This window comes from Hemiscyllium ocellatum, chromosome 11, assembly GCF_020745735.1.
Source record: "Hemiscyllium ocellatum isolate sHemOce1 chromosome 11, sHemOce1.pat.X.cur, whole genome shotgun sequence".
NCBI classification, from domain to species: domain Eukaryota; kingdom Metazoa; phylum Chordata; class Chondrichthyes; order Orectolobiformes; family Hemiscylliidae; genus Hemiscyllium; species Hemiscyllium ocellatum.
In genome coordinates this window covers 55,734,284-55,761,447 of record NC_083411.1, presented here as the reverse complement: position 1 = coordinate 55,761,447, position 27,164 = coordinate 55,734,284, and the positions used below count along the sequence as shown (strand labels likewise).

General features: G+C 43.3%; 1 pseudogene; it reads left to right on the top strand.

Moving 5' to 3' along the window:
* LOC132820009 (sodium- and chloride-dependent neutral and basic amino acid transporter B(0+)-like) overlaps positions 1-27,164 on the top strand; it is a 97,680-nt pseudogene that overhangs the window by 43,054 nt on the left and 27,462 nt on the right.

The window sequence follows — 27,164 nt, the reverse complement described above, 5'->3', positions numbered from 1 at the left end:
TACCTTTACGTCGAGCCTCCTCCTAGGTGGTGCGCCCTGGCGACGTATTTTTTCCGCCAGGTGCGTAACCTCAACTACGACACGCAGCTCCTGTTCGTCGACCGTGACAGTTTGGAGGTCGCCCTCAAGGTGCTGCCTGTCTTTTACCAGGACCTGATCACTGTCTGGAACATGGTCGAATCGCGCCGCGCCTACCCTCCGGCAGGAGTAGCGGCTGTCGTCAGGGAGCAATTGCTCAGGAATCCGCACCTCCGTGCTCGCGGATTCGAGTGGCTGTCGAAGGGGAGGGCCGTGGCGACGAGGGTGACCAGGGTCGGGGACGTGCTGGGTGCCGGGGGCCTGGGCTGGACGTTGCCGCAAACATAGCGAGCAGGGCAGCGGTAGATGTCCGGTACGTGGCCACCGCCATCCGACGCCTTAAAACGGCGGTGCTCGGGCCCGACGTAGTGCACCAGTTGGAGGATGCTCAGGTGTGCGGTGGGATCCCGTCCGCGCTCACCCCAGCCCGGACGGAATTTCGCATTGGCCCCAAGGTCCCGTACTTCCCGCGGGAGCCTGTGCCCCACAACCTGAGCCACCTCCGGAATTTTAATTTTGTTTCTTTTCAGGGGGTGAAAAGGCGGGCCTTGTATCGACTGCTGCTGCACACCGTCCACCTCTTCTCCCTCATCCACCGTCCGGACATGCCCTGGCGTGCCCATTTGCCACCGGACGGTGGGGATCCCCAGTGGAGGGCCCTCTACGCGGGAGTCCTCCCCCTTTCTCTCAGGGATCTGGGGTGGAGGGTGCTGCATGCAGCAGTCCCCTGCAACCGCAGTTTGCGGTGGTTCATGGACTCCCAGCCCAACTGTTTGTTCTGTGGTGCTGTGGAGTCCGTGGACCATGTGTATATTGGGTGTGGGCGTTTGAACTCCCTTTTTGATTTTCTGAAAAACCTCCTCCTCTGCTTTTGGTTGCACTTCAGTCCCACGATCCTGATCTTCGGACACCCGGTGCGGAGGAGGGAGGGCAGGTCTGAAGACCTCCTCGTGGGTCTGCTCCTGGGCCTGGCCAAACTGGCCATAAACAGGTCCAGGCAACGGGCCGTGGAGGGGGTCGTTAGGGCCGACTGCCTGCCCTTCTTCCGCGGTTACGTTAGGGCCCAGGTGTCCTTGAAGAAGGAGCACGCGGTGTCCACCAACACCCTGGAGTTGTTCAGGGAGAGGTGGGCGCCGCAGGGAGTGGGGTGCATCATTTCCCCCTCCAACTCTATTTTGATTTAGTCCCTGTCCTCCCCTTCACTGTTTGATCACACAGCATTGCCCTTTGATGTGAAGGGCACTGCTTGTCACAGGCCATTCGGGTGTTTCCTTTCTTCCTGGTGGTGGAAATTAAATAAAGATTTGTGCAACTTGTGTCTCTTACTGTGTCTCACAATTGCATACACACACCATGGGTGCAGGGGCAAAAATAAGCACTACCGCAGTTAGGCGGTAGTGTGGGGGTTAAAAAAAACAAAAGAAAGGGAAAAAATAAAAAGAACACCACGAATACTAATGACATTTCTGGCACAGAAAATTTATTGGTGGGGACATTTGTTTCCATTACAGATGATGGCAAGGCTCTAAAAGAGTTAGTGAGGAACAGGATTCAAGTAACATACGCTATTTGTGGCAAATCGTTGCGCAACATGCAAAAATAATCCTGGACCAACCACAGTGATTGCACAATTGAGACCTCTGGCACCTGCTGGGCTCTTCCAACATCTTCTTAGATATCCCGACCAAAATGTCAAGGATATTTCGAGGTTTGAGTCACTCTTAACAAATTGTCAAGCTGGGTGGAAGCATCTCCCACTCGGCAAGCCACGTCCAATCATACCACTACAGCCCTCTGTAAGGAATACATTCCCCGATGGGGACTCCCAAGTTGTATAGATTTGGACCAAGAGACTCAATTTGTAGATGCATTGTGCCAGGAAGTGTAGAGACTGCTGAGTATTAAGTGGGAATTGCATTGGCCTAATCACCCTCAGTCACTGCGACAGGTGGAACACACAAATCGGATTCTGAACCAACACTCGGCTAACTATCATCAGGAAGGATTGCCTTGGCCTCAAGCTCTGCCTCTGGTATGATGTAGCATTTGAGCTATCCCTAATTAAACCACAGGTATGAGCCCTTCTGAGGTGATAACTGGTAGACTCATGTCTTTACCTGGTACAATTGATCTTAGAACAGCAGATTGTCAACTATTGAGTGATTCATTGTTAAAGTATTTCAGGATCTAACCGATTCTGTTCATTTTGCTTCCCAACAGGTGTCAGCAGCTTGAGGAGATTCCCCTAAAGGTGTTCACGACATCATTCCCGGCAAGTGGGTCTACGTTAAGAAAATACACAAAGAACCGTTGGGTGCCAAGTGGGAAGGTCGGTATCAAGTTCTTCTCCTATCACCTTCAGCCATGAATATGCAGGGCAGGAAGACTTGGATTCATGCATCACATGTCAAAAGGGCTAACACCCCTGCCCCATTGTGACAAAGTTTTTATTTTTGGAACTCGTAATTGTTTTGATCTCTTGGGTCACATGAACATGCACTGTCAGGCACAAGTCGTATGCGAATACTTTTTTGTGCATGTCTTATGTTTATCCTGGACATACGAATGTCTCCAGCTGTTGGGTTTGCTCTCATATTCCCATACATTCAAAGGACGGTATCCCCTTAGACCCATGCCTTTTAATGTATCTGCAGTGGCTGAATGGGTCACTCTCCAGAACGAATCCCACATGGCTGCCACATCTTCCATAGAGAAAGGGATATATTGGGTGGAAATTAATGGCACCAGAGGTATGTGGGAATTGACAGGGTACAGTTTTTCGGCATTTGAATGCTGGTATCGAACTCAATTTAATACCGTCCGTATCACCATCACTAATACATCAATGGTGGAAAAACCGTTATGTTCTATTTGTCTCACTTGATTTAAGCCGAAGGGTTGGTTTGCAGGTCAGAGTAATTGTACCTAATATTTTAATGGCACATCTGATGCTTGTCTTCCATCTAAACTTAATTTTATTATCTCACATCAGCAGAAACTTTTGACCACACCTGGCTCCCGAACTATATAACTCAGTTTATCCTGTGCAATGGTACTTTTTTTTTGTTTGCGGACATAAGGCTTACACGTGGTTACCTCTGTCATGATCTGGTTTCTGTTTATTTAGCTTTTTTAGTCCCTTTTATGTGTCATACTCTACCTTTCATCCCTTATTCTCCATAAACATTGCAACTCTAAGATAGACAAGTTCTTTGACCTTTGGTATTGGCCATATGCTGCATATAAATCCTTTTCTGAGATTCAATTACTCTATTCCATATTGGAACAAGTAGTTCATGACACCTCCCAAGCCCTTGATAAGAGTAATGTAGAAATGGTTGCTATTCGAACAAGAACATTACAAAATTACAAAATGGCCCTGGATTGGCTACTATCTGAGAAAGGACGGACCTGTGCCCACGTAGGAAAAGAGTGTTGTACCTACATTCTGGCCAATTCTGAAGAGATCATAAATTCAGCTGCTCATATTCACAAGGAGGTCGACAAACTTAAACAACTCCTTTCAAGTACCATATAGAATTGGGCTACAACTGGTCAGGATCACTTGAAACATCTATCCTCCAGGAGATTAACATCTTTCTTGTTGTTATTCTTGCTTTATATGTATGTATCAAATGTTGTTTTACTCATGCCCTTAACCCTCCTAAGTTACGACATCAGAAGAAGCGAATACTGACTGCTGCATATGGGTAATGATTCATAATGTACAATGTGATTGGAATCAAAAGGGCCAAACGCAGGCAAGTGGAACTAGTTTAGTTTGGGAAACATAGTTAGCATGGATGAGTTGGACCAAAGGGTCTGTTTCCGTGCTCTATAACTTTATGAGAATTTTAAATTCGCTCAGTTGCTAACTATAGCAGTACAGTTGACAAACAAAATATCGAGTACCCTGTAAAGGAAACATCTGGCAATCACAGTCAGAACAAGTTGTGTTGATGAGTAAATTTTGGTCATGCTTAACTTAGCAGATAATCACAGGACATAGAGAAACATTTTGTGATTGGACATGTAAGATGTGATTGGTTAGAAGTACTCAGAGTAAATGGAGGCTGATGATTGGGTAAAGGGAGAGCATAGAATGAAGAAATAATGTATAAGAATGTGAGCAAAACACAGACAGATGTGCTTTGCATCACCTTGCTATGTACCATTAACGCCATACTTCTGCAATAAAGACTTCACGAAGGCATTGTGCAGTTCCCTGTCTGGTTATTCCTATTATCAGGGAAACAAGTACCCAACACTGCCAAAAGCTGTGAGTCATGGAATCGTAGTATCCATACAGTATGGAAACAGGCCCTTTGGCCCAACAAGTCCACATCGAATCTCCAAAGAGTAACCCAACCAGACCCATTCCCCTACCCATTTATCCTATATTCACCCCTGACTCATGCACCTAGCCTATACATCCCTGAACACTATGGGCAATTTAGCATGGCCAATTCATCTAGCTTGCTTGGATTGTTGCAGGAAACCAGAGCACCCAGAGGAAACCCGCACAGACACGGGGAAAATGTGCAAACTCCTCAGAGACAGTCAGCCGAGGCTGGAATCAAACCTGAGTTCCTGGTGAGTGAGGCAACAGTGCTAACCACTGAACCACCATGGTGCCCACATCTCCATATTTCATCACAATGGTTTGTGAGGTTTCCATGTGATTAATAGAATCTGGAATTGAATGATGCCATAAAACAACCATCAGTTATTGCAGACACCTACCTGCTTCACCAGAGTCATTGTCAAACAATATTTCTCATGATTGCCAGGTCTGGCCTACGTGTGACTGCACAGCATTGCGATTAACAGTTAACTATCTTTTGTTAGTTAACAGGTCCTCCTGGGTCAACAGGTCACTCATTATCAGGGTAATCCAGAATGGGCAACAAATGTGAAGATGCTAACATCTTGTGAAATGATTTTAAAAACGTGAGAAAACGAGAGTAAGCTCGCTGAGCTTGGAGCAGATGCATCTAGATACAGGTTGTTTTGCTGTAATGCAGCCGTTGCGTTCTTCTGCAACTCCGCACTACAGAAAATCGTGCTATTGAAATTGTTACAGAGAATTGTGTTGTAGATTGCTACAGAAAATCTGCTCAAGAGAAACTTCGCATTATCCAAACATCACCCATAATTAATTAATCACATTGTAGCCAAACCGCAATGACAAAACGCACATTATAGCAGGAACACCGAGAGTCATTGAGTCATAGAGATGTCCAGCATAGAAACAGAACCTGCGGTCCAACTCGTCCATGCCAACCAGATATCCTAATCCAATCTAGTCCCACCTGCAAGCGCCCAAACCTCCAAACACTTCCTATTCATACACCCATCCAAATACCTTTTAAATGTTGTACCAGCCTCCATCACTTCCTCTGGTAGCTCATTCCATACATGTACCACCCTCTGCGTGAAAAAGTTGCCCCTTAGGTCTCTTTTATATCTTTCCCCTCTCACCCTAAACCTATGCCCTCTAGTTCTGGACTCCCACACCCCAGGGAAAAGACTTTGTCTACTTATCTTATCCATGCCCCTCATAATTTTGTAAATCTCTAAAAGGTCACCCCTCAGCCTCTGATGCTCCAGGGAAAACAGCCCCAGCCTGTTCAGCCTCTCCCTATAGCTCATATCCTCCAAACCTGGCAACATCCTTGTAAATCTTTTGTGAACCCTTTCAAGTTTCACAACATCTTTCCGATATGAAGGAGACCGGAATTGCATGCAATATTCCTACAGTGGCCTGCAATGTCCTGTGCAGCAGCAACATGACCTCCCAACTCCTGTACTCAATACTCGGATCAATAAAGGAAGGCATACCAAATGTCTTCTTCACTATCCTATCGACCTGCGACTCCACTTTCAAGGAGCTATGAACCTGCACTCCAAGATCTCTTTGTTCAGCAACACTCCCTAGGACCTTACCATTAAGTGTATAAGTCCTGCTAAGATTTGGTCTCCCAAAATGCAGCACCTCGCATTTATCTGAATTAAATTCCATCTGCCACCTCTCAGCCCATTGGCCCATCTGGTCAAGATCCTGTTGTAATCTGAGGTAACCTTCTTCTTTGTCCACTACACCTCCAATTTTGGTGTCATCTGCAAACTTACTAACTCGGCCTCTTATGCTCGCATCCAAATCATTTATGTAAATGACAATAAGTAGAGGACCCAGCACCGATCATTGTGGCACTCCACTGGTCACAGGCCTCCAGACTGAAAAACAACCCTCCACCACCACCCTCTGTCTTCTACCTTTGAAACAGTTCCATATCCAAATGGCTAGTTCTCCCTGTATTCCATGAGATCTAACCTTGCTAACCAGTCTCCCATGGGTAACTTTGTCGAACGCCTTACTGAAGTTCATATAGATCACATCTACCATTCTGCCCTCATCAATCCTCTTTGTTACTTCTTCAAACAACTCAATCAAGTTTGTGAGACATGATTTCCCACGCATAAAACCATGCTGACTATCCCTAATTAGTCCTTGCCTTTCCAAGTACGTGTATATCCTGTGCCTCAGAATTCTCTCCAACAACTTGCCCACCACCGACTTCAGGCTCACTGGCCACCTTGCTGATCTTTGAGGGGCCCTCCTCTCTCCCTTGTTACCCTTTTGTCCTTAATGTATTTGTAAAAACCCTTTGGATTCTCCTGAATTCTATTTGCCAAAGCTATTTCCTGTCCCCTTTTTACCCTCCTGCTTTCCCTTTTAAGTATACTCCTACTGCCTTTATACTCTTCTTAGGATTCACTCGATCTATCCTGTCTATACCTAATATATGCTTCCTTCTTTTTCTTAACCAAACCCGCAATTTCGTTAGTAATCCAGCATTCCCTATACCACCAGCCTTTCCTTTCACCCTAACAGAAATATACTTTCTCTGGATTCTCATTATCTCATTTCTGAAGGCTTCCCATTTTCCAGCTGTCCCTTTACCTGCGATCATCTACCCCCAATCAGGTTTTGAAAGTTCTTGCCTAATACTGTCAAAATTGGCCTTTTTCCAATTTAAAAATTCAACTTTTAGATCTGATCTATCCTTTTCCATCTCTGTTTTAAATCTAATAGAATTATGGTCGCTGGCCCAAAGTGCTCCCCCACTGACACCTCAGTCACCTGCCCTGCCTTATTTCCCAAGAGTAGATCAAGTTTTGTACCTTCCCTAGTAGGTACATCCACATACTGAATCAGAAAATTTTCTTGTAATGCGCTGAACAAATTCCTCTCCATCTAAACCCTTAACACTATGGCAGTCCCAGTCCATGTTTGGAAAGTTAAGATCCCCGACCATCGCCACCCTATTATTTTTGCAGATAACTGAGATCTCCTTGCAAGTTTGTTTCTCAATTTCTCTCTGACTATTAGGAGGTCTATAATACAATCCCAATAAGGTGATCATCCCTTTCTTATTTCTCAGTTCCACCCAAATAACTTCCCTGGATATATTTCCAGGAATATCCTCCCTCAGCACAGGTGTAATGCTATCCCTTATCACAAATGCCACTCCCCCTCCTCTCTCGCCTCCCTTTCTATCCTTCCTGAAGCATTTGTATCCTGGAACATTAAGCTGCCAGTCCTGCTCATCCCTGAGCCATGTTTCTGTAATTGCTAGGATGTTCCAGACGCACATTCCTAATCATGCCCTGAGTTCAGCTGTCTTCCCTGTCAGGCCCCTTGCATTGAAATAAATACCGTTTAATTTATTAGTTCTAGCTTGTCCCTGCCTGCCCTGACTGTTTGACTCGCTTCTATTCTCAACTGTACCCATCTCAGATCAATCTCTTTCCTCACTATCTCCTGGGTCCCACCCCTCTAACCCCCACCTTACTAGTTTTAATCCTCCCGAGCAGCTCTAGCAAATTTCCCTGCCAGTATATTAGTCCCCTTCCAAATTAGGTGCAATCCGTCCTTCTTGTACAGGTCACTTCTACCCCAAAGGAGATTCCAATGATCCAAAAAAATGTGAATCCTTCTCCTATACACTGGCTCCTCAGCCATGCATTCATCTGCTCTATCCTCCTATTCTTGCTCTCACTAGCTCATAGCACTGGGAGTAATGCAGATATTACTACTCTTGAGGACCTCCTTTTTAAATTCCTGCCTAATTCTCTGTAATCTCCCTTCAGAATCTCAACCTTTCCCCTTCCTATGTCATTGGTTCCAATATGGACAATGACCTCTTGCTGGTACCCCTCCTTCTTGAGAACATTTTGCACCCTCTCTGAGACATTCTTGATCCTGGCACCAGGGAAGCAACACACCATTCTGATTTTTTGCTGCTGGCCACAAAAATGTCTATCTATACCTCGGACTAGAGAATTCTCTAACACAATTGATCTCTTGGAACCTGACATACCCCTTGTTGCATTAGAGCCGGTCTCAATATCAGAAACTTGGCTATTCGTGTTATATTCCCCTGAGAATCCATCACCCCCTACATTTTCCAAAACAGCATACCTGTTTGAAATGGGTATACCCACAGAAGACTCCTGCGCTAGCTGCCTACCTCTCTTACCTTTCCTGGAGTTAACCCATCTATGTGACTGTGTCTGAGGCTTTTTCCACTTTCTATAACTGCCATCCATCACATACTGTTGCTGTTGCAAATTCCTCATTGCTTCTAACTGTTTCTCCAACCGATCCATTCAATCTGATAAGATTCGCAACCAACAGCATTTATGACAGATATAATCCACAGTAACCCTTCAACTTTCTTTAAACTCCCACATCTGACAAGAAGCACATATCACTGTACTGAAGGCCATTTTGCTCCTTCACAATCTACAGACCCAGAAACTAGCACCATCTTATTCCTCTACAAAACGCTGCCCCAGGTTATATTTTAAGTTTTATCAAGAGAAATATCTCCAAAAACATATACCATATGTATTCCGTTGATAGAGATTTGTCAGACCATGTGAAATTTCTGATGCTGGATTAGTGGTGCTGGAAAAGCACAGCAGTTCAGGCAGCATCCGAGGAGCAGTAAAATCGATGTTTCGTGCAAAAGCCCTTCATCAGGAATACAGGCAGAGTGCCTGAAGGGTGGAGAGATAAATGAGAGGAGGGTGTGGGTGGGGAAAAAGTAGCATAGAGTACAATAGGCGAGTGGGGGAGGTGTTGAAAGTGATAAGTCAGGGAGGAGGGTCGAGTGGATAGATGGAAAGGAAGATAGGCTGGTAGGACAAGTCATGGGGACAGTGCTGAGCTGGAAGTTTGGAACTGGGGTGAGGTGGGGGAAGGAGAAATGAGGAAACTGTTGAAGTCCACATTAATGCCCTGGGGATGAAGTGTTCCGAGGCAGAAGATGAGGCATTCTTCCTCCAGGCGTCGGGTGGTGAGGGAGCAGCGGTGAAGGATGCTCAGGATCTCCATGTCCTTGGCAGAGTGGGAGGGGGAGGTGAAATGTTGCGCCACAGGGCAGTAGGGTTGATTGGTGTGGGTGTCCCAGAGATATTCCCTAAAGTGCTCTGCAAGGGGGCATCCAGTCTCCCCAATATAGAGGAGACTGCATCGGGACCAATGGATACAATAAATGATATTGGTGGATGTGCAGGTAAAACTTTGATGAATGTGGAAGGCTCCTTTAGGGCCTTGAATGGAGGTGAGGAGGAGGTGTGGGCACAGGTTTTACAATTCCTGCAGTGGCAGGGGAAGGTGCCAGGACAGGAGGGTGGTTTGTAGGGGCGCGTGGATCTGACCAGGTAGTCACGGAGGGAATGGTCTTTGCGGAAGGCGGAAAGAGGTGGAAAAGGAAATATATCCCTGGTGGTGGGTTTCGTTTGGAGGTGACGGAAATGTCATTGGATGATTTGGTTTATGCAAAGGTTGGTAGGGTGGAAGGTGAGCACCAGAGGGATTCTGTCCTTGTTACAGTTGGAGGGGTGAGGTCTGAGGGCGGAAGTGCGGAATGTGGACGAGATGCATTGGAGGGCATCTTTAACCATGAGGGAAGGGAAATTGGAAGGAGGCCATCTGGTGTGTTCTGTGGTGGAACTGGTCCTCCTGGGAGCAGATATGGCGGAGGCGGAGGAATTGGAAACACAGGATGGCATTTTTGCAGGAGGTAGGGTGGGAAGAGGTATAATCCAGGTAGCTGTGGAAGTTGGTAGGTTTGTAAAAATATGTCGGTGTCAAGTCGGTCGTCATTAATGAAGATAGAGAGGTCCAGGAAGGGGAGGGAGGTGTCGGAGATGGTCCAGGTAAATTAAAGGTCAGGGTGGAATGTGTTGGTGAAGTTGATGAATTGCTCAACCTCCTCGCGGGAGCACGAGGTGGCGCCAATGCAGCCATCAATGTAACGGAGGAAGAGGTAGGGAGTGGTGCTGGTGTATGTACGGAAGATCAACTGTTCTACGTAGCCAACAAAGAGACAGGCATAGCTGGGGCCCATTCGGGTGCCCATGGCTACCCCTTTGGTCTGGATGAAGTGGGAGGATTCGAAGGAGAAATTGTTAAGGGTGAAGACCAGTTCGGCCAAACGAATGAGAGTGTCGATGGAAGGGTACTGTTGGGAACATCGGGAGAGGAAGAAATGGAGGGCTTGGAAGCCCTGGTCATGATGCCCAGCTGACTGTGAGGGAACTGAATGGGATTTTTAATTTTCCCAACAGCAAATCCCCTGTGTCTGGTTCACTCTGACAAAGTCCTTTGAAATCTCAAGACTTCAAAATATTGGCACCGCATTCAGCTTCAATCTGAATGGTCTCTCAATAGTCAATCTTTGAATCTTTCTGATAATTGTATGGCAGGCAGGGATAGCAGGAGAGATTCCTGGTCAATTGGAAACATTGAGGTAGTGCAGAGTAACAGCCACCCCACGGTGAAAGCTGCAGATGCTGATTCATGCCATGGCCTCTCTCTATATTGTGTGACCTCCTCATTTCAAAGCATTGGTGAGAAATATGTGATGCAAAATAGATATATTCTGACATTGAGTATTCTGAAACAAACCTGAAATTCTATTATTTTTAGTGTGGAGATTGCATCAGAAATAGTCAGGAAATGTGGACATCACCCAGACCTGAGCAACTAGATCTTGCTCTTTTGGACACATCTTGTCATTCTCACCAGTCATTTACTTGGTGAAAGGCTGAACAGTTCTTAATCACAGTCCTGGAATTTTGGAAAGATAGAACATCTTCGGGCAAGATTTGCTCCTTAAGGTTTACATCCAGCTCCTGAGCAAGCGAAGAAAGTATTCATGGCTGTCTGAAGATGGACCAGAGGGAGTTGGCTTTATCTGAATTCTCACAGAATGAACAGGAAACACACTCTCCAATAGATACAGTGAGTATTTTAGCAAAACATGAAATTACACTCATGTAAAATCCTGAGAAGTGCTGGTTCTTTGGGGATTTTAGCTTTTGTGAACTGCAGTCACCCGTCTTGTTTCCAAACGACTAAGTGATTGCTGTTAACTGGGGAATGAAGAAATGTTTTTACAGTGGGGAAGAGTTGAACTAAGTGCTTAAGTTTAGATTGAAAAAATCTACTTTCTAATTTAGTCAATTCCTTTCTTTGCCCCAAGAGTGCTGCCAATCCAGCAGTGAACAGAAATGATGAAAATGTGAAGAGAGGTAACTGGTCCTCGAAGACTGACTATTTGCTCTCGATGATTGGCTGTGCTGTGGGTCTAGGCAATGTCTGGAGATTCCCTTACCTGGCGTACAAAAATGGAGGAGGTACTGTCTGGAATTTGAATTAAGGGGATAGAAATGCACAGGGAGCATCTCATTGATCTTTAAGGACTGTTAGCTTGGATATTGCTCTTGTCAGTGCTTCCAATCATAACAATTGATGTGGAGGTGCCGGTGTTTCACTGGTGTAGGCAAAGTCAGAATGCAACAACTCCAGGTTATGATCCAACAGGTTTAACCTTCACCTGATGAAGCAGCAGATCTCCAAAAGCTTCTGATTTTAAATAAACCTGCTGGACTATAGCCTGGTCTTGTGTGTTTTCTGACATCCTAACAATAGTGCAGGGGTTAGAAATGTTACAGTATGGACATGGCACAGTTAAATACTAAAGTGCAAAGTGGTGGTTGAAATTAAGTCAAGTGACTTTTGAGCAAATCAGATTGTCTCATTACAGGTTGTAGTTTGAATCTGTGGCCCATTTCTCATCAGGAGTAAAAGGCATTGTACTTTTATACCTTTAAATACTTTATATTGCTAAATTCCTAGAACTGAAATAATTCTAAAAACACAACAGAATGTCATTAAGACCAAGATTGTACCCAGCATTCTCAATAAACAGTAGATTAATAAAACCCATGTAGCCCCTTTTTCATTTGTCTAGTTCAAGTCAGAGTAGACCACATTTTCAGTTTAAATAGGCATAGATTGATTCATTACAAGTTTTATGGAAGACTCCTTTGGAGTTAAGATAATAAAGTCCTTGTCAGCAATATCGACAGATGTTAAGATTAAAACAAGGATAGAAAACACAAAATAATAAAGTTTCAATCAGTCTTTGTAGCATGCTAGTGGAATCAATTCCTTGAGTTCCTTATTGTTGAAATGAAGAAAGCATCACTTGAAGTTAGATCCAGCAGCTGTGATGGCTACTATATCGAATGATTGGTGTTTACTTGTCCAGATAAACATTATTTGACATCAGATATTGAGAGACAGAGAAGATTGCTGGCATCTGACACTTACAGCTAAGATGTGTAGAGGTTTGGTTTTCAGTCCTGATTTCTAAGTGGTTCAAATTGCTTCCAACCCCTGCTTCTAGACACTGGACCTTTTATTTATTGGCATGTAATGAAAAGGCAGCAGATGGATGTTTCAGGGCAAAACAATCTCTGTTTATTGTTGTACAGAAGAAGTAACACAACAATACAGGAAACAGGTAAATCAACAACACACAAAAAGGTAACTTAATCCAAGACAAGATAACACAACAAGTCACTATTATTTAAAATACACTATTATTTAATACCATAATACGCGCATTCCATCCACCTCACACTACTGACTAAGTTACTACTCTGGGGTCTTGGGATTATGCTCACCACTTTGAATGAAGTTTTGAAATTGGCCTGGTACAGTTGCTCTGGCTTGTTGTACTCTGAATGTGGTAGGGGACTTCTAGATAGGCAACTGCTCAGTCTGCGTTGAGTCCACTGATGCCGGGTTAGGCACGTGAGTACTTGGATCTACCTGTTGAGTACTTGGGTTTTTTTTTATTTCTGTTGGTTTGTTGAGTTCAGTTTTCACCTCAGTTGGGCCTGAGAACTTGCAGTGATGGTTGGGACAGTTGATGCTTCACATTTTGACGGTCTTAGTTCCTTTTAGCATGATCAGCCTTGATGGTCATTGAGGTCTGCTGTCGGTCTTACAAAACACATTCTCCATATTCCTGTTTTTTGGTTCAGCTACTCTGGCGATGTGAGATCAGGGCCTGCAGTTATACCAGTTGTGGGGCTTCCAAATCGTCAGGCTAATCTCGAGGTCTTCTCGAGGTTTTCTTTTTGGCCTTGACTGGCTTGATTAGATTTCCAAATTTTACACAAGATTTTAACGGTTTTGATTGCTGTTGGATGTGGGGTGGTTGTTATGGTAATCCTCTTGGCTCCACATTGTCTCCATGAGTCGGATCTTCTGTGGGCTGGGTGGCCAGAGGGATGAAAGCTGTCTTGGGGCTGGATTTGTTTGGTTTTGGGTTAATTGTCTCAGGTGCAATGTTTCCCACAAGATAGTCATTTCTTTGTAGTTGCCTCCGGAATACCCAGTCTCTGTTCACAGTTCGATCCCAACACCTGCTTCTCGTTTTTACTTCTCTGCCAGCACAAAACTTGTTTTTGTCAGTTTTTCAAAGGTCTTGAGCTCTGTGCATATATTTCCAACACTGGGAATTTCTATGAAATTTATTGATGACACTACTACCAGTTGGTTTCTCCAGAAACTATATTGTGTAAGGCATCAGCATTCAGCAAAAGCCTTCCTCAAACATTGGCCTTTTCTGCTGATAAATAAAGCAAACATTTTTATCAACCAGCACCTCTTGGAACAGGAGTGTGCAATTGATCAAATATTCCAGATAATCAAGAGGTACACATAACCGTAGTAAACACTGAACAAGAGAGACCTCAATATCCCTCAAAGCATCTCTATAAAAAACCTCCTAAAACCAATGTAAAAACCCACAGTAAGTAAAAGAAAAGTGCTGCAGAGAGTATTCACGTCACTGTTAGACTTTATTTATAGCAGAAATACACGGACATCATGATGGATCGCAATATTGAACACGTAATTTTGGTGGGTTTATCAGGAATACCCATTGATAAGGTGCTAGCTAAAACAAAGTTGCTGTACCTACTTTACAATCTCACAGTGAGTTATCAATGAACTTCATTATCTCCTGGATTACAGTTATTACTTATCTTCATTTCGATCTTAGTTTGCCTCCAGTAATGTATATATATGCTTGTATATTATCCACCATAACATAAGAGACTGAGTCTGGATATCATGCTATAAGAGAAACCAGCAGACATTTATTATAATGATATAAAGTCAAGGATTTTACGCAGGCCAGTCATTATTTGGTGTCGACGATGAGTCACCATGAATATTCTGTGGAATCCCCATTCTAGCACACTGTGAAGGTATTGCCCAGGAAACTGGATTTTCCACGAGACAATTCTCCAATTCTTGGAACACTCCAAAAGTCTCTATTTACATCAGAAATTTCAGAAGGTACTGATGAATTTAAGTAAAATAATTAATCAGGAAAGTTAGATTATTAAATCAAACACCCCTGCCATGTCCAGACCCGCTCCAAACCCCCATATCCATCAGATCTGAGTTGACATCTCCCTAGCAACTCCTTGCATCAGTCAAATGTGACCCAACCCAACCCAACATTAACATAGAGTCATAGAGTCCTACAGCATGGAAACAAGCCCTTTGGTCCAAATTGGTCCATGCCTACCAAACTGTCCATCCATGCTAACCCCATTTCGCTGCACTTAGCCATTTCCTTCTAAACTTTTCCTGTCTATGTACTTGTCTAAATACCTTTTGATGTTGTTAATGTAATCAACCTTCTGCTGGCAGCTCATTCCAGATGCATTCCATCCTCTGCGTCAAAACGTCCCCCTCAGGGTCCCTTTTATTCTTTCCCTTCTAACCTTAAACCAATGCCCTCCTGTCCTCGATTCCCCAATTCTGGAAAAAAGACAGAGTGCATTCACTCTATCCATGCCTATCATGATATGTTACATTTCTATAAGAAACTTCCTTAATTTCTTAAGCTCTAAAGAAAAAAGTCTTAGGTTGTTCAACCTTTCCCTATAACTCAGACCATTGCATCCTGGCACCATCCCTGTAAATTTCTTCTGAACTCTTCCCAGTTTAACAACATCCTTCCTCTAGCAAGGAGACCAAAACTGAGCATAACACTCCAAATGTGGCCTCACCAACAACCTGTACAAGTGCAACACAACTTCCCAGCATTTATACTCAGTGCCCTGACTGATGAAAGACAGTATGCCAAAAGCCTTCTTCCCTGTCCTGTCTGTCTGTGACTCCACATCCTCGACAAAACTGACCGCTGGCCTCTACTGTCAACCTGACCTCCTGCCCAGCTGACATCCTATCGAGCTAGTGAACAATCAGGAGGGAGTTGCCCTGGGAGTCTGCAAAATTGACGCCAGACCCTTGAAGTCCCATGGCTTCAGGTTAAAAAGGGGGCAAAAAGGTCCTGCTGATGAATCAGTACTCCTCAATGCTGAACAAACTTGGCGGAAGCATTGAGGGTGGCAAGGGCACAACATGTCCTTTAGGTGGGGGATTTCAACATTGACCATCAAGACTGGCTCAGCAGTGGCACTACTGATCAAGGTGGTTATGTCCTAAAGAACTTCACTGCTACACTGGGTCTGTGGTAGGTGGTGAGGAAACCAACAGGAGTGAAAAACATACTTGACTTCATCCTCGCCAATCGACTGAGGATTGAGTTGTAGAAATAGCGGAGGCGCTGAATGTGATCTTTCAAACATCACTGGAGTCAGGAAAGTTCCAGATGATTGGAAAATTGCTATTGTAACTCCTTTGTTCAAGAAAGGATCAAGACAGAAGATGGAAAATTATAGGCCGATGAGCCTACCCTTGGTTGTAGGTAAAATTCTAGAATCCATCGTTAAGGACGGAATTTCTAAATTCTTGGAAGTGCAGGGTCAGATTAGAACAAGTCAGCATGGATTTAGTAAGGGAAGGTCATGCCTGAGAAACCTGTTAGAATTCTTTGAAGAGGTAACAAGTAGGTTAGACCAGGGAAACCCAGTGGATGTCGTCTATGTACACTTCCAAAATGCCTTTGATAAGATGCCTCACAGGAAGCTGCAGAGTAAGGTGAGGGCCCCTGGTGTTCAAGGTAAGCTACTGGCATAAGTTGGGGATTGGCTGCCTGACAGAAGGCAGAGAGTTGGAATAAAAGGTTCTTTTTCGGAATGGCAGCTGGTGACAAGCGGGGTCCTGCAGGGTTCAGTGTTGGGGCCACAGCTGTTCATTTTATATATTAATGATCTGGATGAAGGGACAGGGAGAATTCTGGCAAAGTTTGCCGATGATACGAAGTTAGGCAGACAGGCAGGTAGTACTGAGGAGGTGGGGAGACTGCAGAAGGATCTAGACAGTTTGGGAGAGTGGTCCAGGGAATAGCTGATGAAATTCAATGCTGCTACACTGGGTTTGTGGTAGGTGATGAGGGAACCAATAGGAGGGAAAAACTTACTTGACTTCATCGTCACCAATCTGCTGGCTGTATTGGTATGAGTGATACTGCACAGTCCTTGTGGAGATGAAGTTACACCTTCACATTCAGAATACCATCCATCCTGTTGTATTGCACTATCACTGAGCTAAATGGGACAGACTTCAAGCAGATTTAGCAACTAAGACTTCAGGCGCTGTGGGCCATCATCAGCAACAGAAGCATACTTCAGCACAATCTGCAAACTCATGGCCCAGCATCTCTCCCACTCAAGCATTACCATCAAGCCGGGGATCAGCCTGGTTCAATGGACAGTGAAGTTGGGGAGTCAGGAACAGCACTAGACATACCTAAACATGAGGTGTCAAGCTAGTGAAGCTACTAAACATGCCAAACACAATAAGCAGCATGTGATAGAGCTAAGCAACCAATCAGTCTGAACCAGACTCTGCTGTCCTGCCACATCCAATCATGAATGGTGATAGACATTTAAACAACTCACTGGATGAGGAGGCTCCACAAATGTCCCCATCCTCAATGATGAAAGAGCCCAACACATCAGTGCAAAAGGTAAGGCTGAAGAGCTCAGTGGATGATCCATCTCAATGTTCTCTACTTGTCCCCAACATTGCAGGTGCCAGCCTTCAGCCAATTTGATTCACTCCATGAGATAACAAAATACAGTTCAATGCACTGGATACTGCAAAACCTATGGGCCTTGACATCATTCTGGCAATAGTACTGAACGTCTGTGCTCCAGAACTTGCTGCACACCTAGCCAAGCTCTTCGAGTTTAGTTACAACATCAGCATCCACTCATCATTGTGAAAATTGCTCAGATATGCTCTGCATACATAAAAAAGCTGGACAAATCCAACCCAGCCCATTACACCCCATCAGTCGATGATCAGTGAAGTGATGGAAGGTGTCGTCAACAATGCTATCCAGCAGCACCTGCTCAGCAATAACCTGCTTGGTGATGCCCAGTTTGGATTCCGCCAGGACCACTCAGCTCCTGACCTCATTACAGCCTTGGTTCTAACATGGACAAAAGAGCTGAATTCCAGAGAGGAGGTGATAGTGACAGCCCTGGGCAAAAACAATGGCTGCAGATACTGGAAACCAGATTCTGGAGTAGAGTGGTGCTGGAAAAGCACAGCAGTTCAGGCAGCATCCACGAAGCAGTAAAATCAACGTTTCGGGCAAACACCCTTCATCAGGAATACAGCTGTCTGCCTGATGAAGGGCTTTTGCACGAAACGTCGATTTTACTGCTCCTCGGATGCTGCCTGAACTGCTGTGCTTTTCCAGCACCACTCTACTCCAGATAGTGACAGCGGTGGACATCAAGGCCACAGTTGACTGAGTGTGATATCCAGGAGCCCTAGCAAAACTGGAATCAATGAGTGTCAAGGATCAAACACTTCTCTGGCCCCCAGGAAAGTGCATGGTTACAAATCCTCAACACCATTCACAATTGCTTAGATACTGAAGCAGCCCATGTTCAAATGCAGATTTGGGATAACAAGTGGCAAGCACATTCATGTCACACAATTGGCAGAAATGACCCCCTCCAACAAGAGAGAATCCAGCCATTATTTTGTGAAATTCATTATCATGACCATTACTGAATCTCCCATTGTCAACAGCCTGGGGTTACCATTGACCAGAAACTGAACTAGACTCATACTCTGGTTACAAGAGCAAGTCAGAGTTTAGGAATATTGCAGCAAGTAACTCACCCCTAACTCCACAAAGCCTGTACATCATCTCCCAGGCACAAGTGCCAAACACTGATATTATAATGTAAAGGTTGAATTTATCATCAATCAGTGATTCTTTAAGATTGTCTACTGCTGTCTATGATTGATAAATAAATTAATAGATAAGGAGATAATGTATTCCAACCCCAGATGAACAACTGGCAAATATCAACATATAACTTTATTCCCTTTCTAACTCCTCACGCTCACAGTCATACACAGATAGAACATAGAACAGTATGGGCTCTTCAGCCCTCTATGTTGCGCGGACCTTTTATCCTATTCTAAGATCAAACTAACCTACATACCCTACATTTTACTATCATCCAAATACCAAGTGATGTAAGACTGACTGGTCTGTAATTCCCAGGGTTATCCATTTCCTCTTTTTTGAACAAGGGAATGACATTTGCCACCCTCCAATCATCTGGTACTACTCCAGTAGCCAGTATGCATGTGAAGATCATTACTTCTGTTGTAATGTCCTGTACCTTTAAGAAAGAGTGAATGCTGTTCTGCACTGAGAGCTTACAAGCACCTGTCATATGATTTAACTAGCAGTCTCAGAGTGTACTGGAAAATTGAAAATATATAACATTTGGCTGTGAAATGGAAACCTGAATTGTTTGCTGTTTTGGCAACAAATCCAATTTAAACAAACAGTTTAAATTATGCCTCAGGATACTAAAACCCAATCCAGTTTGAATTTATTGTTTTACTAACATCAAACTGATGATCCAATTTTGGGGGAAAATGAAAAAGGCAGCCATTTTGAAAATCAGATAGAGCAACTGCAATCGAGAGAGAGACCCAAGACATTGAAATACTCTGTATCAAAGGTACTTTTCGTACGAAACATCTTTACAGTAAAAAAAAAGAAGATGATCCAGTGAGGTCTTCAGCCGGAAGAAGAAAGACACCAAAGATGACAGCCACTGAAAGGTTTTGAAATTGATTTCATGTAATTTTAATAAATGTTTTATTGGAACAGTATATTATAGCATTGGAGGCAGGTATTAAGCAGTTAAGAGAAAAGGGGCCTTAGTGTTGTGAATATTTGTTGCTTGATGTTCCCTTTTAGAGTTAAAGAATGAATTGATGTTATTTTCTTGAAATATTGGAAATATGAGGTGAGGTGAGCTTCTCTGGGTGTTTGGTTTAATGAAGAGAGAGGTTCACCTCTGTGTCATAACACTTTAGGCACAGCAATCTCTTCCCTCGCTTCCTGCAGCAAACTTAGGTATATCCCGTCTGGTTCAGGCGACTTATCTATCCTCATGCTTTTCAAAATTTGCAGCATATCCTCCTTCTTAACATCAACCTGTTTGATCATATCAGTCTGTTTCACGCTGTCCTCACAAACAATAAGGTCCCTCTCCCTAGTGAATACCCAAATAACTTATTAAGTAAAAACCTCCCCAAACGCCAACTCCAGGCACAAGTTCCCTTCACTATCCCTGATTGGCCCTACCCGCACTTGCTGCAAGTTCTCCCTAAACAACCTCCACATTTCTGTTGTACATTTCCCTGAGAATATCTACTCCCAATTTATGATCCACGGTTCCTGCCCAATAGCATTGTAATTTCCCACTTCCCCAACTAAATGCTTTCTCATACCATCTGCTCCTATCCCTCTCCATGACTATAGTAAAGGTCAGGGAGTTGTGATCACTATAACAGAAATGTTCTCCCACCAAGAGATCTGTCACCTGGCTTGGTTTGTTACGAAGTAACAAATCCAAATGGCCTCCCCTTTGGTTGGCCAAGCTAAATATTTAATCAGGAATCCTTCTTGGACACACCTGAAAAAATCTGCTGCATCCAAACTATTTGCGCTAAGGAGGTTCCAGTCAATATTAGGGAAGTTGAAGTCACCCGACACAAACCTGTTACGTATGCACCTTGCCAAAATCTGCCTCACAATCGGCTCCTCTATGTCTTTGTTGCTATTGGGAATCTATAGAAAACTCCCAGTAAAGTGACTGCTCCTTTCCTGTTTCTGACTTCCACTTATAATGACTCAGTGGACAAACCATCCCCGACGATCTCCCTTTCTACAACTATTATATTGTCCCTTATTAGCAATGCCACCCACCCATCTATTTTACCTCCATCTCTGTTCCTATTGGAACATCTAAATCCCAGAAGATTCAGCAACCATTCCAGCCCCTGTGATATGGAAGCCTTTGTAATAGCCACAACATTGTAGCTTCAAGAAACTCCATGCTCCATTGTAGCTCCATGCTCTAAGTTCATCACCCTTATTCTTGACACTTTTTGCATTAAAATACACCCACCACATTGACTGCAGCTTTGCCCTATCAACTGCCTATCCTTCCTCACAGTCTCTCTGCATGCTGTATCTGCCTGTTCACCAGCATCCGCATCCTTTGATCCATAGTTCCAGTTCCCATCCCTCTGCTAAACTAGTTTAAACCCTCCCGGAGATCTCTAGCAAACCTCCTGCCCAGGACATTGATGCCCCTCAAGATCAGGTGCAACCCGTACAGGTCCCACCTTCCGCAGAAGATCCACAAATCTTAAGCCCTCCCTCCTATACCAGCTCTGCAGCCACGTGTTTAGCTGCACACACTCTCCGTTCCTAGCTTCACTAGAAAATGGCACCAATAGCAATCCTGGGATTACTACTCTGCTTTTACTAATTAAACTTACTCTTACTAATCTTTCAATGTTCCCTCAATACAGGAGTTGTCCCACTGTACTGAAGAATTGCAGACATTATTTCACTTTAGAACAGGGGCGAAAGAGGAAAATCAGGGATTTATAGATCAGTTAGCCTAACATCTGTGCTGGGGCACTGGTTGGTGTCTCTAATTAAGGATAAAATAACTGAGCACTTCAAATTTCTTCAGTTAATCAGGGACAGTAGGTCCTGCCTGACAAACCTCATTCAATTTTTTGAAGCCATGACTAAGATAGTGGACAGGGGAATGTCTATGGTTGTTGTTTGTATGGACTTCAGATGGCATGTGATAAATTGCACATAAGAGCTTATTAACTAAGGTAGAGGCTGATGGAATTGAGGGCAAATTACTTATATAGTTCAGAAATTGGTTGAGTGGCAGGTGCCAGAAAATAAGGATAATGAATAGGTCCTGAAATTTGCAGGATGTGACCAATGGTGTCCCCGTAAGGATCTGTGTTAGGGTCTCAATTATTCATATTTTTTATTGACAACTAGGATAATAACATAGAAAGGCATATATCCAAATATACTGATGACACAAAGTTAGGGGGCATTGTAGACAATGTAGTCAACAGCATAAAATTGCAGAGGGTTCTTGATAGACTCAGTAATTGGGCAAAAATGTAGCAGATGAAGTTCAATGTAAGCAAGTGTGTGGTTATCCATTTTGACCGATATAGTATCGACCTGTATACTTCCTAGATGGCATCAAGTTAAACACAATGGATGCACAATAAACACAATACTATTGCAATGGTCAGTAAAGCGTAGAAACCCAACAAAAACTCCAATAGCAGTAGTTTGTTGCACTTCTTCAAAGTCCATGCTCTATTTTTTGATATCTGTAGCATCAAGGGACATGGCTATGTGCAGGAAATCTGTTTCCAAAAGCCAAGTCAGGCCCTTACATGAAACCAACAAGCGACCAACATGACAGTATAGAGTAATAACAAATCATCAGCAACAAGGAAACTGTTACCAAGGTGCACCAAGGCAACCACATTGATGAGGTTCAGAGTCAACCAAATGAAAGGCAAATTTTAGAAAATGAGCAGGCTTTACATGATGTTAATCTCACACTCTGTGTTGGGAGTAGAAAGCAATCAGGAGCTCTTTAATATCATGTGTCCTGAGAAGGCAGTGTGATACAAGATAAAAGCTAAAATCAACACCGGAGTTAGTGTTACCATGTAACCACTATATGGCCTCAATGACATGCACCTGAACAAGTAATGTTCCATGGTACAGGCTATGAGAAACCATCTCTCAGTGGAGACAGCAGATCAACAATTGTATGTATTGCCAATGAGTGTCAATGCGCAAACTCTCACTGGCTTCCCAAAATATTTAGTCTAACAGATACATGGTTACCAGTATGTACAGATCTAAGTGTTCAGTCTCAAATCATATTCAAACCACACCCACCAATGCAGAACAAGTCACATATGGTGCAATTGAATTAGTCAAGAATTGGCAAAGTTATAACTTTGAAGTAGTAATTAAGCCAGATAGCCAAGATGATTGCATATGATTTACAGAACAGCTTATCCAAAATGCAAAGATATTCATCTTGATCTCACCATGATCACCTAAACTATGAAATTAAATGTGCTCTCAAGGCTGACATGTTATACTTTGGACAATGTGAATTGTTGTTATTGGACGCAGTTTCAAATCATGCCCATGTTACCACAGGAACGCATGAGTATTGAAAGTTCAAAATGATTGGCATAACAATCTATGTACTGACCAGGGATGAATCGGGATATTCAATGACTCACGAATGCAATATGTAAACAGTGGGAGACTCTATATCCATATGATATTTCATCCAATCCTTCAGCAAAGTAGCAACAGAGCTGTTCATATTGTATGGGAGATTACTGGGCGGCACGGTGGCACAGTGGTTAGCACTGCTGTCTCACAGTGCCTGACTGTGTGGAGTTTGCACGTTCTCCCCGTGTCTGCGTGGGTTTCCTCCGGGTTCTCCGGTTTCCTCCCACAGTCCAAAGATGTGCGGGTCAGGTGAATTGGCCATGCTAAATTGCCCGTAGTGTTAGGTAAGGGGTAATGTAGGGGTATGGGTGGGTTGCGTTTCGGCGGGTCGGTGTGGACTTGTTGGGCCAAAGGGCCTGTTTCCACACTGTAAGTAATCTAAAATTTGTGAGGCATTACCTGCCCGTCACAAAGCCATGATGACTGCCTTTAATCACACTATGCTTTTCCAAATAGTCATAAATCCTACCCCTCAGAATTCTTTCCAAAACCTTGCTGACCACAGACGTAAGACTGCCTGGTCTGTAATTGCCAGGGATTTCCCTATTCAATCTGCCATGTTTTATCGCCCACTCTCTTACTCTGCCTGTATCCCTCCAGTCTCTGTGTGTCATCCTCACCACTTGCCTTCCCATCTATTTTCATATCATCCACAAACTTGGCGATAGTCCATTCACTTTCCTCATCAAAGTCATTAATATATTGTAAATAATTGTGGCCGCGGCACTACAGCACTCCATTAGTTATAGGCCATCCTGAAAATGCCCCCATTATCGCAAATCTGTCTTCTATTAGTTAGTCATTCCTCTGCCTGTGCTATTATCCTTCCTCCAACACCACAGGTTCTTATTAACGAGCCAAGTGCATAGTATTGAATGTGTTTTCAAACTCCTCCTCCACAAATGGTGGGATTGTCCTGTGAGAAAGTGAGCACTGCAGATGTTGGAGATCAGAGCTGAAAAATGTGTTGCTGGAAAAGCGCAGCAGGTCAGTCAGCATCAAAGGAGCAGGAAAATCGACGTTTCGGGCATAAGCCCTTCTTCAGGAATCAGATTCCTGAAGAAGGGCTTATGCCCGAAACGTCGATTCTCCTGCTCCTTGGATGCTGCCTGACCTGCTGCGCTTTTCCAGCAACACATTTTTCAGGATTGTCCAGTGAGGAATTTTGTGTGTCTGAATGAGATAATCTTTCATTCTTCTAAACTCTAGATCCTAAAACTACCTCTCTGTTTTAGGAGCAACCGTTTTACACAGCTAGCATTTACCAAGATTTCTGCAAATCTGCCTCAACTTGAAAATGAACAGCATTTTTCCCCAAACCCAAAAGACTTCAGAATCTTCGATCTGAGAGACAAATGTACGGCTCTGTTTATTTTGTTCCCTTGTAATTATTTGAACACTCAGGATTATCCAGTAAACATAGTTCAGTTTTAGAATCTCATCTAATATTAAACATATTATACAAATCGTGAATTTGTATTTGGAGGCTGGCTTGGTACAGTTAGAATGTTTTTCTTGGGAACAGTTGAGTGAATTATTGATACGATCCATCAGTCTTTGGGATATATAACATTGAAACATGGCATCATACCAGCACTAAAATGAATATACCACATTATTTATTTGTTCTAAGCAAAACATCTTGTTGGTTTAATATCAGCATCATGTTCACAATGTGAAACAGTTGACTTCAACTCTTGATCAAACATTGGAGATACCTTGCCCTTTCAGACCTGAGGAGGACTGGGCACTTCCAGGCCTGCCTTAGGGCCTGTGATGTCTGGTTGGAACATACATTGAGGGATTATCTGATCAGTAGCCATGACCTGCAGGGTACTTGAGAAGTGCCCTACTTCAACATTACATTTACATGGCCAATAAATTTACAAGGTTGCTGATCATGCCCATTTTGCAGTATATGAAAACATAGGAATCTCAACATGTGTACTGACTTCTGAAGGTAGATCTTTGGTATATAGGAGTAGAGAACCCCTGGCTGATTTCCCAACTAGAACTCTAGCTAAGGAGATTAATTTGACTGTTCCATTTCAAGTGTAAATTTGAGCATAAGATGGAGCCCATTAAGGCATGCCACGAATTTTTTCATGCAGTTGCAGATTCAAATATAGCAAACGCACCCACATTCTGTTTGAATAAGATGTAGAAAGAGAAAAACATAAAGGACATCAAACTTCAGTAACCATTCTCTTATTTAAAAGTAGGACTTATTCTGTAACAACTGAATATTTTTAAAAGCCCTGTATATTGCACTAAATACTCAGATGCATTGAGCACATAGTATCTATGTGTAATAAACAGTACCCTTATGAAAAATATTTTCTCTTTTTTTAACTCGGTCAAGCAGTTTTACATCGTACAAGTTCATTGGATGGAACTGGGGAGATAGTCTGGCATTTAGCCCTCTGTCTGCTTCTAGCCTGGCTGATGGTTGGGGCAGCATTTTTGAAAGGAATCAAATCTTCAGGAAAGGTAAGTGACTGGTGATGAAGACAGTTACAACTACTGACAAAATACAGATTCCCTGTAAGAATAAAACTAGAATTTATTGACTGTTGTGAAGTGCATAGTTTATATCCTTGGTGATGTTAACAGTTCCTGCAAGGTATAGAGAACAGAAAATGAACTAGTGTGCAGTAATCCTTTGTAGCTTCCACAGAGCATGGTTACCCTTTGAGGGGATACAGCCTTGAAGAGGAGCAGATATGACACCTCATGCTGCTCAATCACCTGCCAAGTGTTCAGCCACAAACTGTGTGGGTCCTGCCCTGAACAACACAACAATCAGAGAAATGATGAGGCTGAAATAAGTGTGAAAAAGAAGTGTGAAGAACAGTCACAAATTGTAATATCCACAACTGAAATTGAACATAACTAATTTCTAGCCCCAGCAATGCCCCCAAATTCCTGAATGTGTCCCTCATTCTAAGGGTTTCAGTCACTGACACAGGGACTCTGGGGGAAATTCCAATTGCTGCGGAAGGCTGGGCAGGACTGGGGGAAGGGACTGAGCAGATTAGGGTCAGGGTTTTATTTACCATTTGTCTGGACTATTAGAAAAGTAAAGAATCATGAAATATGAAGTGTTGAATATATTTGTGAAGTTCTCATCAATTCTCCTGAATACATCTGTCATTTCCCTGAATGTGATTAATTATAAAACTAAAAATAATATTGTCGAATTTAAACTTATTTCCAACATGTAGCTGAGTGTTAAATATCCCCATCATGTAGCCAACTGTCTTCTGATTCACTCTTTGTTTATATTCCTATCAGTTTACAATCAGCTGGATCCAATAAAGTAAATGTTGTACCACTAATACAGGAAAATCTTCCAATTTATTCTCCATTCTCAGGTTGTTTATTTCACTGCAATTATCCCGTATGTGGTTCTGACGATACTCCTGATCCGAGGGGTTACCCTGGAGGGAGCCTCTAAAGGAATTGAATTCTACATCGGAAGCCAGTCAGACTTCTCCAAACTGGCTGATGCTCAGGTAAGCTCAACAACAGAATCAACTGAATTTCAAAAATCACTTTTTTTTATTTAACTGTTCCTTCTTTTATTTTGTCTGATTGAGGTATTAAAATTGAGAATTGAAACATACCTTTCAGTCTTTTGATTGTATTTGGAAAGATCATTTTGCACATGTTGCGAAAAGCTAGCTGAGACTTTGTGATGAATTCTAATGAGTTAGTTTATTGTTGTAATCATCTTGGTATGAGCAGGAGGGAATCAATGCTAAGGGCTAGGATGATGATATTAGATACAACTGGATGAGATCGGCAGTGGGATGCAAAGGATTGTTTATTCTCGGTGCCTCTTTCTTTCTGAAATCATGGATTGATTCAGTAATCAGATTTTCTGTTACAATCACTTATGAGACTATGTCATCAATATTTGTTCAATATACATTGGTGGGATATGGGCATTGCTGGCTGGCCAGCATTCATTGCCCATCTCTACTTGCCCTTGAGAACGGCAAAGCTGTGGTAGTCCATTTGACATCTCCTGACCTGTTTAATGTCAATGATATTTGGAGTTTATCGAGACGTGGGAGATGGCATTGT